This window comes from Engystomops pustulosus, unplaced genomic scaffold (genome assembly GCF_040894005.1).
Source record: "Engystomops pustulosus unplaced genomic scaffold, aEngPut4.maternal MAT_SCAFFOLD_121, whole genome shotgun sequence".
NCBI lineage: Eukaryota > Metazoa > Chordata > Amphibia > Anura > Leptodactylidae > Engystomops > Engystomops pustulosus.
The window spans coordinates 17,906-27,407 of record NW_027285002.1 but is presented as its reverse complement, the minus strand read 5'-3'; the positions used below and the strand labels follow the sequence as shown (position 1 = coordinate 27,407).

At 45.9% G+C, this 9,502-nt stretch overlaps 46 pseudogenes; all 46 read left to right on the top strand.

Annotated features, from left to right (window-relative positions):
* The first annotated feature begins 37 nt into the window (after positions 1 to 37).
* On the top strand, positions 38 to 156 carry LOC140107449 (5S ribosomal RNA; annotated as a pseudogene).
* A 72-nt stretch (positions 157 to 228) lies between these two features.
* LOC140107447 (5S ribosomal RNA) lies at positions 229 to 347 on the top strand (annotated as a pseudogene).
* A 70-nt stretch (positions 348 to 417) lies between these two features.
* On the top strand, positions 418 to 536 carry LOC140107379 (5S ribosomal RNA; annotated as a pseudogene).
* Positions 537 to 795: 259 nt separating this feature from the next.
* Positions 796 to 914, top strand: LOC140107798 (5S ribosomal RNA; annotated as a pseudogene).
* Positions 915 to 986: 72 nt separating this feature from the next.
* LOC140107808 (5S ribosomal RNA) lies at positions 987 to 1,105 on the top strand (annotated as a pseudogene).
* Positions 1,106 to 1,175: 70 nt separating this feature from the next.
* On the top strand, positions 1,176 to 1,294 carry LOC140107802 (5S ribosomal RNA; annotated as a pseudogene).
* Positions 1,295 to 1,364: 70 nt separating this feature from the next.
* LOC140107913 (5S ribosomal RNA) lies at positions 1,365 to 1,483 on the top strand (annotated as a pseudogene).
* A 70-nt stretch (positions 1,484 to 1,553) lies between these two features.
* On the top strand, positions 1,554 to 1,672 carry LOC140107765 (5S ribosomal RNA; annotated as a pseudogene).
* A 70-nt stretch (positions 1,673 to 1,742) lies between these two features.
* On the top strand, positions 1,743 to 1,861 carry LOC140107912 (5S ribosomal RNA; annotated as a pseudogene).
* Positions 1,862 to 1,933: 72 nt separating this feature from the next.
* Positions 1,934 to 2,052, top strand: LOC140107446 (5S ribosomal RNA; annotated as a pseudogene).
* A 72-nt stretch (positions 2,053 to 2,124) lies between these two features.
* On the top strand, positions 2,125 to 2,243 carry LOC140107445 (5S ribosomal RNA; annotated as a pseudogene).
* A 70-nt stretch (positions 2,244 to 2,313) lies between these two features.
* On the top strand, positions 2,314 to 2,432 carry LOC140107378 (5S ribosomal RNA; annotated as a pseudogene).
* A 259-nt stretch (positions 2,433 to 2,691) lies between these two features.
* LOC140107911 (5S ribosomal RNA) lies at positions 2,692 to 2,810 on the top strand (annotated as a pseudogene).
* Positions 2,811 to 2,882: 72 nt separating this feature from the next.
* LOC140107444 (5S ribosomal RNA) lies at positions 2,883 to 3,001 on the top strand (annotated as a pseudogene).
* A 70-nt stretch (positions 3,002 to 3,071) lies between these two features.
* Positions 3,072 to 3,190, top strand: LOC140107715 (5S ribosomal RNA; annotated as a pseudogene).
* Positions 3,191 to 3,262: 72 nt separating this feature from the next.
* Positions 3,263 to 3,381, top strand: LOC140107634 (5S ribosomal RNA; annotated as a pseudogene).
* A 70-nt stretch (positions 3,382 to 3,451) lies between these two features.
* On the top strand, positions 3,452 to 3,570 carry LOC140107910 (5S ribosomal RNA; annotated as a pseudogene).
* A 259-nt stretch (positions 3,571 to 3,829) lies between these two features.
* On the top strand, positions 3,830 to 3,948 carry LOC140107909 (5S ribosomal RNA; annotated as a pseudogene).
* Positions 3,949 to 4,018: 70 nt separating this feature from the next.
* Positions 4,019 to 4,137, top strand: LOC140108125 (5S ribosomal RNA; annotated as a pseudogene).
* Positions 4,138 to 4,209: 72 nt separating this feature from the next.
* On the top strand, positions 4,210 to 4,328 carry LOC140107908 (5S ribosomal RNA; annotated as a pseudogene).
* Positions 4,329 to 4,398: 70 nt separating this feature from the next.
* LOC140107377 (5S ribosomal RNA) lies at positions 4,399 to 4,517 on the top strand (annotated as a pseudogene).
* A 259-nt stretch (positions 4,518 to 4,776) lies between these two features.
* On the top strand, positions 4,777 to 4,895 carry LOC140107863 (5S ribosomal RNA; annotated as a pseudogene).
* A 72-nt stretch (positions 4,896 to 4,967) lies between these two features.
* LOC140107806 (5S ribosomal RNA) lies at positions 4,968 to 5,086 on the top strand (annotated as a pseudogene).
* Positions 5,087 to 5,156: 70 nt separating this feature from the next.
* On the top strand, positions 5,157 to 5,275 carry LOC140107907 (5S ribosomal RNA; annotated as a pseudogene).
* A 70-nt stretch (positions 5,276 to 5,345) lies between these two features.
* On the top strand, positions 5,346 to 5,464 carry LOC140107905 (5S ribosomal RNA; annotated as a pseudogene).
* Positions 5,465 to 5,534: 70 nt separating this feature from the next.
* Positions 5,535 to 5,653, top strand: LOC140107376 (5S ribosomal RNA; annotated as a pseudogene).
* A 70-nt stretch (positions 5,654 to 5,723) lies between these two features.
* On the top strand, positions 5,724 to 5,842 carry LOC140107904 (5S ribosomal RNA; annotated as a pseudogene).
* Positions 5,843 to 5,914: 72 nt separating this feature from the next.
* LOC140107443 (5S ribosomal RNA) lies at positions 5,915 to 6,033 on the top strand (annotated as a pseudogene).
* Positions 6,034 to 6,105: 72 nt separating this feature from the next.
* LOC140107441 (5S ribosomal RNA) lies at positions 6,106 to 6,224 on the top strand (annotated as a pseudogene).
* A 70-nt stretch (positions 6,225 to 6,294) lies between these two features.
* Positions 6,295 to 6,413, top strand: LOC140107373 (5S ribosomal RNA; annotated as a pseudogene).
* A 70-nt stretch (positions 6,414 to 6,483) lies between these two features.
* Positions 6,484 to 6,602, top strand: LOC140107846 (5S ribosomal RNA; annotated as a pseudogene).
* Positions 6,603 to 6,672: 70 nt separating this feature from the next.
* LOC140107797 (5S ribosomal RNA) lies at positions 6,673 to 6,791 on the top strand (annotated as a pseudogene).
* A 72-nt stretch (positions 6,792 to 6,863) lies between these two features.
* On the top strand, positions 6,864 to 6,982 carry LOC140107805 (5S ribosomal RNA; annotated as a pseudogene).
* Positions 6,983 to 7,052: 70 nt separating this feature from the next.
* On the top strand, positions 7,053 to 7,171 carry LOC140107642 (5S ribosomal RNA; annotated as a pseudogene).
* A 70-nt stretch (positions 7,172 to 7,241) lies between these two features.
* LOC140107902 (5S ribosomal RNA) lies at positions 7,242 to 7,360 on the top strand (annotated as a pseudogene).
* Positions 7,361 to 7,430: 70 nt separating this feature from the next.
* On the top strand, positions 7,431 to 7,549 carry LOC140107764 (5S ribosomal RNA; annotated as a pseudogene).
* A 70-nt stretch (positions 7,550 to 7,619) lies between these two features.
* On the top strand, positions 7,620 to 7,738 carry LOC140107901 (5S ribosomal RNA; annotated as a pseudogene).
* Positions 7,739 to 7,810: 72 nt separating this feature from the next.
* On the top strand, positions 7,811 to 7,929 carry LOC140107440 (5S ribosomal RNA; annotated as a pseudogene).
* Positions 7,930 to 8,001: 72 nt separating this feature from the next.
* Positions 8,002 to 8,120, top strand: LOC140107439 (5S ribosomal RNA; annotated as a pseudogene).
* Positions 8,121 to 8,190: 70 nt separating this feature from the next.
* Positions 8,191 to 8,309, top strand: LOC140107712 (5S ribosomal RNA; annotated as a pseudogene).
* Positions 8,310 to 8,379: 70 nt separating this feature from the next.
* Positions 8,380 to 8,498, top strand: LOC140107653 (5S ribosomal RNA; annotated as a pseudogene).
* A 70-nt stretch (positions 8,499 to 8,568) lies between these two features.
* LOC140107714 (5S ribosomal RNA) lies at positions 8,569 to 8,687 on the top strand (annotated as a pseudogene).
* A 72-nt stretch (positions 8,688 to 8,759) lies between these two features.
* LOC140107632 (5S ribosomal RNA) lies at positions 8,760 to 8,878 on the top strand (annotated as a pseudogene).
* A 70-nt stretch (positions 8,879 to 8,948) lies between these two features.
* On the top strand, positions 8,949 to 9,067 carry LOC140107900 (5S ribosomal RNA; annotated as a pseudogene).
* A 70-nt stretch (positions 9,068 to 9,137) lies between these two features.
* LOC140107651 (5S ribosomal RNA) lies at positions 9,138 to 9,256 on the top strand (annotated as a pseudogene).
* Positions 9,257 to 9,325: 69 nt separating this feature from the next.
* On the top strand, positions 9,326 to 9,444 carry LOC140107899 (5S ribosomal RNA; annotated as a pseudogene).
* Positions 9,445 to 9,502: the final 58 nt, after the last annotated feature.

The following is a 9,502-nucleotide window of genomic DNA, read 5'->3' as shown; positions in this document are numbered from 1 at the left end:
AAAGATGGTAAAAGAAGGTTCAAATTGAACAGCTGCTGTCAACGGCCATTCTAAGCTGAATGTGCCTGCTCTCGTCAGATCGCAGCATCAATGCAGCTTAAGGCTTGGCAAGTACCAGCATGGGAGACTGGCTGGGAATCCCAAGTTCCGTTGACCTTTTTGAACCTGAAAATTGTGTTAGTTTCTCTGTCAAAGATGGTAAAAGAAGGTTCAAATTGAACATCTGCTGTCAACGGCCATTCTAAGCTGAATGTGCCTGCTCTCGTCAGATCGCAGCATCAATGCAGCTTAAGGCTTGGCAAGTACCAGCATGGGAGACTGGCTGGGAATCCCAAGTTCCGTTGACCTTTTTGAACCTGAAAATTGTGTTAGTTTCTCTATGAGATAGTAAAAGAAGGTTCAAATTGAACAGCTGCTGTCAGCGGCCATTCTAAGCTGAATGTGCCTGCTCTCGTCAGATCGCAGCAGCAATGCAGCTTAAGGCTTGGCAAGTACCAGCATGGGAGACTGGCTGGGAATCCCAAGTTCCGTTGACCTTTTTGAACCTGAAAATTGTGTTACTTTCTCTATGAGATAGTAAAAGAAGGTTCAAATTGAACAGCTGCGGTCAACGGCCATTCTAAGCTGAATGTGCCTGCTCTCGTCAGATCGCAGCAGCAATGCAGCTTAAGGCTTGGCAAGTACCAGCATGGGAGACTGGCTGGGAATCCCAAGTTCCATTGACCTTTTTGAACCTGAAAATTGGGTTAGTTTCTCTCTGAGATAGTAAAAGAAGGTTCAAATTGAACAGCTGCTGTCAACGGCCATTCTAAGCTGAATGTGCCTGCTCTCGTCAGATCGCAGCAGCAATGCAGCTTAAGGCTTGGCAAGTACCAGCATGGGAGACTGGCTGGGAATCCCAATTTCCGTTGACCTTTTTGAACCTGAAAATTGTGTTAGTTTCTCTGTCAAAGATGGTAAAAGAAGGTTCAAATTGAACATCTGCTGTCAACGGCCATTCTAAGCTGAATGTGCCTGCTCTCGTCAGATTGCAGCATCAATGCAGCTTAAGGCTTGGCAAGTACCAGCATGGGAGACTGGCTGGGAATCCCAAGTTCCGTTGACCTTTTTGAACCTGAAAATTGTGTTAGTTTCTCTATGAGATAGTAAAAGAAGGTTTAAATTGAACAGCTGCTGTCAACGGCCATTCTAAGCTGAATGTGCCTGCTCTCGTCAGATCGCAGCAGCAATGCAGCTTAAGGCTTGGCAAGTACCAGCATGGGAGACTGGCTGGGAATCCCAAGCTCCGTTGAACTTTTTGAACCTGAAAATTGTGTTAGTTTATCTATGAGATAGTAAAAGAAGGTTCAAATTGAACAGCTGCTGTCAACGGCCATTCTAAGCTGAATGTGCCTGCTCTCGTCAGATCGCAGCAGCAATGCAGCTTAAGGCTTGGCAAGTACCAGCATGGGAGACTGGCTGGGAATCCCAAGTTCCGTTGACCTTTTTGAACCTGAAAATTGTGTTAGTTTCTCTATGAGATAGTAAAAGAAGGTTCAAATTGAACAGCTGCTGTCAGCGGCCATTCTAAGCTAAATGTGCCTGCTCTCGTCAGATCGCAGCAGCAATGCAGCTTAAGGCTTGGCAAGTACCAGCATGGGAGACTGGCTGGGAATCCCAAGTTCCGTTGACCTTTTTGAACCTGAAAATTGTGTTACTTTCTCTATGAGATAGTAAAAGAAGGTTCATATTAAACAGCTGCGGTCAACGGCCATTCTAAGCTGAATGTGCCTGCTCTCGTCAGATCGCAGCAGCAATGCAGCTTAAGGCTTGGCAAGTACCAGCATGGGAGACTGGCTGGGAATCCCAAGTTCCGTTGACCTTTTTGAACCTGAAAATTGTATTAGTTTCTCTGTCAAAGATGGTAAAAGAAGGTTCAAATTGAACAGCTGCTGTCAACGGCCATTCTAAGCTGAATGTGCCTGCTCTCGTCAGATCGCAGCATCAATGCAGCTTAAGGCTTGGCAAGTACCAGCATGGGAGACTGGCTGGGAATCCCAAGTTCCGTTGACCTTTTTGAACCTGAAAATTGTGTTAGTTTCTCTGTCAAAGATGGTAAAAGAAGGTTCAAATTGAACATCTGCTGTCAACGGCCATTCTAAGCTGAATGTGCCTGCTCTCGTCAGATCGCAGCATCAATGCAGCTTAAGGCTTGGCAAGTACCAGCATGGGAGACTGGCTGGGAATCCCAAGTTCCGTTGACCTTTTTGAACCTGAAAATTGTGTTAGTTTCTCTATGAGATAGTAAAAGAAGGTTCAAATTGAACAGCTGCTGTCAGCGGCCATTCTAAGCTGAATGTGCCTGCTCTCGTCAGATCGCAGCAGCAATGCAGCTTAAGGCTTGGCAAGTACCAGCATGGGAGACTGGCTGGGAATCCCAAGTTCCGTTGACCTTTTTGAACCTGAAAATTGTGTTACTTTCTCTATGAGATAGTAAAAGAAGGTTCAAATTGAACAGCTGCAGTCAACGGCCATTCTAAGCTGAATGTGCCTGCTCTCGTCAGATCGCAGCAGCAATGCAGCTTAAGGCTTGGCAAGTACCAGCATGGGAGACTGGCTGGGAATCCCAAGTTCCATTGACCTTTTTGAACCTGAAAATTGGGTTAGTTTCTCTCTGAGATAGTAAAAGAAGGTTCAAATTGAACAGCTGCTGTCAACGGCCATTCTAAGCTGAATGTGCCTGCTCTCGTCAGATCGCAGCAGCAATGCAGCTTAAGGCTTGGCAAGTACCAGCATGGGAGACTGGCTGGGAATCCCAAGTTCCGTTGACCTTTTTGAACCTGAAAATTGTGATGGTTTCTCTGTCAAAGATGGTAAAAGAAGGTTCAAATTGAACATCTGCTGTCAACGGCCATTCTAAGCTGAATGTGCCTGCTCTCGTCAGATCGCAGCATCAATGCAGCTTAAGGCTTGGCAAGTACCAGCATGGGAGACTGGCTGGGAATCCCAAGTTCCGTTGACCTTTTTGAACCTGAAAATTGTGTTAGTTTCTCTATGAGATAGTAAAAGAAGGTTCAAATTGAACAGCTGCTGTCAACGGCCATTCTAAGCTGAATGTGCCTGCTCTCGTCAGATCGCAGCAGCAATGCAGCTTAAGGCTTGGCAAGTACCAGCATGGGAGACTGGCTGGGAATCCCAAGTTCCGTTCACCTTTTTGAACCTGAAAATTGTGTTAGTTTCTCTGTCAAAGATGGTAAAAGAAGGTTCAAATTGAACAGCTGCTGTCAACGGCCATTCTAAGCTGAATGTGCCTGCTCTCGTCAGATTGCAGCAGCAATGCAGCTTAAGGCTTGGCAAGTACCAGCATGGGAGACTGGCTGGGAATCCCAAGTTCCGTTGACCTTTTTGAACCTGAAAATTGTGTTAGTTTCTCTATGAGATAGTAAAAGAAGGTTCAAATTGAACAGCTGCGGTCAACGGCCATTCTAAGCTGAATGTGCCTGCTCTCGTCAGATCGCAGCAGCAATGCAGCTTAAGGCTTGGCAAGTACCAGCATGGGAGACTGGCTGGGAATCCCAAGTTCCGTTGACCTTTTTGAACCTGAAAATTGTGTTAGTTTCTCTATGAGATAGTAAAAGAAGGTTCAAATTGAACAGCTGCTGTCAACGGCCATTCTAAGCTGAATGTGCCTGCTCTCGTCAGATCGCAGCAGCAATGCAGCTTAAGGCTTGGCAAGTACCAGCATGGGAGACTGGCTGGGAATCCCAAGTTCCATTGACCTTTTTGAACCTGAAAATTGTGTTAGTTTCTCTATGAGATAGTAAAAGAAGGTTCAAATTGAACAGCTCCTGTCAACGGCCATTCTAAGCTGAATGTGCCTGCTCTCGTCAGATCGCAGCAGCAATGCAGCTTAAGGCTTGGCAAGTACCAGCATGGGAGACTGGCTGGGAATCCCAAGTTCCGTTGACCTTTTTGAACCTGAAAATTGTGTTAGTTTCTCTATGAGATAGTAAAAGAAGGTTCAAATTGAACAGCTGCTGTCAACGGCCATTCTAAGCTGAATGTGCCTGCTCTCGTCAGATCGCAGCAGCAATGCAGCTTAAGGCTTGGCAAGTACCAGCATGGGAGACTAGCTGGGAATCCCAAGTTCCGTTGACCTTTTTGAACCTGAAAATTGTGTTAGTTTCCCTGTCAAAGATGGTAAAAGAAGGTTCAAATTGGACAGCTGCTGTCAACGGCCATTCTAAGCTGAATGTGCCTGCTCTCGTCAGATCGCAGCAGCAATGCAGCTTAAGGCTTGGCAAGTACCAGCATGGGAGACTGGCTGGGAATCCCAAGTTCCGTTGACCTTTTTGAACCTGAAAATTGTGTTAGTTTCTCTATGAGATAGTAAAAGAAGGGTCAAATTGAACAGCTGCTGTCAGCGGCCATTCTAAGCTGAATGTGCCTGCTCTCGTCAGATCGCAGCAGCAATGCAGCTTAAGGCTTGGCAAGTACCAGCATGGGAGACTGGCTGGGAATCCCAAGTTCCGTTGACCTTTTTGAACCTGAAAAGTGTGTTACTTTCTCTATGAGATAGTAAAAGAAGGTTCAAATTGAACAGCTGCGGTCAACGGCCATTCTAAGCTGAATGTGCCTGCTCTCGTCAGATCGCAGCAGCAATGCAGCTTAAGGCTTGGCAAGTACCAGCATGGGAGACTGGCTGGGAATCCCAAGTTCCATTGACCTTTTTGAACCTGAAAATTGTGTTAGTTTCTCTATGAGATAGTAAAAGAAGGTTCAAATTGAACAGCTGCTGTCAGCGGCCATTCTAAGCTGAATGTGCCTGCTCTCGTCAGATCGCAGCAGCAATGCAGCTTAAGGCTTGGCAAGTACCAGCATGGGAGACTGGCTGGGAATCCCAATTTCCGTTGACCTTTTTGAACCTGAAAATTGTGTTAGTTTCTCTGTCAAAGATGGTAAAAGAAGGTTCAAATTGAACATCTGCTGTCAACGGCCATTCTAAGCTGAATGTGCCTGCTCTCGTCAGATTGCAGCATCAATGCAGCTTAAGGCTTGGCAAGTACCAGCATGGGAGACTGGCTGGGAATCCCAAGTTCCGTTGACCTTTTTGAACCTGAAAATTGTGTTAGTTTCTCTATGAGATAGTAAAAGAAGGTTTAAATTGAACAGCTGCTGTCAACGGCCATTCTAAGCTGAATGTGCCTGCTCTCGTCAGATCGCAGCAGCAATGCAGCTTAAGGCTTGGCAAGTACCAGCATGGGAGACTGGCTGGGAATCCCAAGTTCCGTTGACCTTTTTGAACCTGAAAATTGTGTTAGTTTATCTATGAGATAGTAAAAGAAGGTTCAAATTGAACAGCTGCTGTCAACGGCCATTCTAAGCTGAATGTGCCTGCTCTCGTCAGATCGCAGCAGCAATGCAGCTTAAGGCTTGGCAAGTACCAGCATGGGAGACTGGCTGGGAATCCCAAGTTCCGTTGACCTTTTTGAACCTGAAAATTGTGTTAGTTTCTCTATGAGATAGTAAAAGAAGGTTCAAATTGAACAGCTGCTGTCAGCGGCCATTCTAAGCTGAATGTGCCTGCTCTCGTCAGATCGCAGCAGCAATGCAGCTTAAGGCTTGGCAAGTACCAGCATGGGAGACTGGCTGGGAATCCCAAGTTCCGTTGACCTTTTTGAACCTGAAAATTGTGTTACTTTCTCTATGAGATAGTAAAAGAAGGTTCATATTAAACAGCTGCGGTCAACGGCCATTCTAAGCTGAATGTGCCTGCTCTCGTCAGATCGCAGCAGCAATGCAGCTTAAGGCTTGGCAAGTACCAGCATGGGAGACTGGCTGGGAATCCCAAGTTCCGTTGACCTTTTTGAACCTGAAAATTGTATTAGTTTCTCTGTCAAAGATGGTAAAAGAAGGTTCAAATTGAACAGCTGCTGTCAACGGCCATTCTAAGCTGAATGTGCCTGCTCTCGTCAGATCGCAGCATCAATGCAGCTTAAGGCTTGGCAAGTACCAGCATGGGAGACTGGCTGGGAATCCCAAGTTCCGTTGACCTTTTTGAACCTGAAAATTGTGTTAGTTTCTCTGTCAAAGATGGTAAAAGAAGGTTCAAATTGAACATCTGCTGTCAACGGCCATTCTAAGCTGAATGTGCCTGCTCTCGTCAGATCGCAGCATCAATGCAGCTTAAGGCTTGGCAAGTACCAGCATGGGAGACTGGCTGGGAATCCCAAGTTCCGTTGACCTTTTTGAACCTGAAAATTGTGTTAGTTTCTCTATGAGATAGTAAAAGAAGGTTCAAATTGAACAGCTGCTGTCAGCGGCCATTCTAAGCTGAATGTGCCTGCTCTCGTCAGATCGCAGCAGCAATGCAGCTTAAGGCTTGGCAAGTACCAGCATGGGAGACTGGCTGGGAATCCCAAGTTCCGTTGACCTTTTTGAACCTGAAAATTGTGTTACTTTCTCTATGAGATAGTAAAAGAAGGTTCAAATTGAACAGCTGCGGTCAACGGCCTTTCTAAGCTGAATGTGCCTGCTCTCGTCAGATCGCAGCAGCAATGCAGCTTAAGGCTTGGCAAGTACCAGCATGGGAGACTGGCTGGGAATCCCAAGTTCCATTGACCTTTTTGAACCTGAAAATTGGGTTAGTTTCTCTCTGAGATAGTAAAAGAAGGTTCAAATTGAACAGCTGCTGTCAACGGCCATTCTAAGCTGAATGTGCCTGCTCTCGTCAGATCGCAGCAGCAATGCAGCTTAAGGCTTGGCAAGTACCAGCATGGGAGACTGGCTGGGAATCCCAATTTCCGTTGACCTTTTTGAACCTGAAAATTGTGTTAGTTTCTCTGTCAAAGATGGTAAAAGAAGGTTCAAATTGAACATCTGCTGTCAACGGCCATTCTAAGCTGAATGTGCCTGCTCTCGTCAGATTGCAGCATCAATGCAGCTTAAGGCTTGGCAAGTACCAGCATGGGAGACTGGCTGGGAATCCCAAGTTCCGTTGACCTTTTTGAACCTGAAAATTGTGTTAGTTTCTCTATGAGATAGTAAAAGAAGGTTTAAATTGAACAGCTGCTGTCAACGGCCATTCTAAGCTGAATGTGCCTGCTCTCGTCAGATCGCAGCAGCAATGCAGCTTAAGGCTTGGCAAGTACCAGCATGGGAGACTGGCTGGGAATCCCAAGTTCCGTTGAACTTTTTGAACCTGAAAATTGTGTTAGTTTATCTATGAGATAGTAAAAGAAGGTTCAAATTGAACAGCTGCTGTCAACGGCCATTCTAAGCTGAATGTGCCTGCTCTCGTCAGATCGCAGCAGCAATGCAGCTTAAGGCTTGGCAAGTACCAGCATGGGAGACTGGCTGGGAATCCCAAGTTCCGTTGACCTTTTTGAACCTGAAAATTGTGTTAGTTTCTCTATGAGATAGTAAAAGAAGGTTCAAATTGAACAGCTGCTGTCAGCGGCCATTCTAAGCTAAATGTGCCTGCTCTCGTCAGATCGCAGCAGCAATGCAGCTTAAGGCTTGGCAAGTACCAGCATGGGAGACTGGCTGGGAATCCCAAGTTCCGTTGACCTTTTTGAACCTGAAAATTGTGTTACTTTCTCTATGAGATAGTAAAAGAAGGTTCATATTAAACAGCTGCGGTCAACGGCCATTCTAAGCTGAATGTGCCTGCTCTCGTCAGATCGCAGCAGCAATGCAGCTTAAGGCTTGGCAAGTACCAGCATGGGAGACTGGCTGGGAATCCCAAGTTCCGTTGACCTTTTTGAACCTGAAAATTGTATTAGTTTCTCTGTCAAAGATGGTAAAAGAAGGTTCAAATTGAACAGCTGCTGTCAACGGCCATTCTAAGCTGAATGTGCCTGCTCTCGTCAGATCGCAGCATCAATGCAGCTTAAGGCTTGGCAAGTACCAGCATGGGAGACTGGCTGGGAATCCCAAGTTCCGTTGACCTTTTTGAACCTGAAAATTGTGTTAGTTTCTCTGTCAAAGATGGTAAAAGAAGGTTCAAATTGAACATCTGCTGTCAACGGCCATTCTAAGCTGAATGTGCCTGCTCTCGTCAGATCGCAGCATCAATGCAGCTTAAGGCTTGGCAAGTACCAGCATGGGAGACTGGCTGGGAATCCCAAGTTCCGTTGACCTTTTTGAACCTGAAAATTGTGTTAGTTTCTCTATGAGATAGTAAAAGAAGGTTCAAATTGAACAGCTGCTGTCAGCGGCCATTCTAAGCTGAATGTGCCTGCTCTCGTCAGATCGCAGCAGCAATGCAGCTTAAGGCTTGGCAAGTACCAGCATGGGAGACTGGCTAGGAATCCCAAGTTCCGTTGACCTTTTTGAACCTGAAAATTGTGTTACTTTCTCTATGAGATAGTAAAAGAAGGTTCAAATTGAACAGCTGCGGTCAACGGCCATTCTAAGCTGAATGTGCCTGCTCTCGTCAGATCGCAGCAGCAATGCAGCTTAAGGCTTGGCAAGTACCAGCATGGGAGACTGGCTGGGAATCCCAAGTTCCATTGACCTTTTTGAACCTGAAAATTGTGTTAGTTTCTCTATGAGATAGTAAAAGAAGGTTCAAATTGAACAGCTGCTGTCAACGGCCATTCTAAGCTGAATGTGCCTGCTCTCGTCAGATCGCAGCAGCAATGCAGCTTAAGGCTTGGCAAGTACCAGCATGGGAGACTGGCTGGGAATCCCAAGTTCCGTTCACCTTTTTGAACCTGAAAATTGTGTTAGTTTCTCTGTCAAAGATGGTAAAAGAAGGTTCAAATTGAACAGCTGCTGTCAACGGCCATTCTAAGCTGAATGTGCCTGCTCTCGTCAGATTGCAGCAGCAATGCAGCTTAAGGCTTGGCAAGTACCAGCATGGGAGACTGGCTGGGAATCCCAAGTTCCGTTGACCTTTTTGAACCTGAAAATTGTGTTAGTTTCTCTATGAGATAGTAAAAGAAGGTTCAAATTGAACAGCTGCGGTCAACGGCCATTCTAAGCTGAATGTGCCTGCTCTCGTCAGATCGCAGCAGCAATGCAGCTTAAGGCTTGGCAAGTACCAGCATGGGAGACTGGCTGGGAATCCCAAGTTCCGTTGACCTTTTTGAAACTGAAAATTGTGTTAGTTTCTCTATGAGATAGTAAAAGAAGGTTCAAATTGAACAGCTGCTGTCAACGGCCATTCTAAGCTGAATGTGCCTGCTCTCGTCAGATCGCAGCAGCAATGCAGCTTAAGGCTTGGCAAGTACCAGCATGGGAGACTGGCTGGGAATCCCAAGTTCCATTGACCTTTTGAACCTGAAAATTGTGTTAGTTTCTCTATGAGATAGTAAAAGAAGGTTCAAATTGAACAGCTCCTGTCAACGGCCATTCTAAGCTGAATGTGCCTGCTCTCGTCAGATCGCAGCAGCAATGCAGCTTAAGGCTTGGCAAGTACCAGCATGGGAGACTGGCTGGGAATCCCAAGTTCCGTTGACCTTTTTGAACCTGAAAATTGTGTTAGTTTCTCTATGAGATAGTAAAAGAAGGTTCAAAT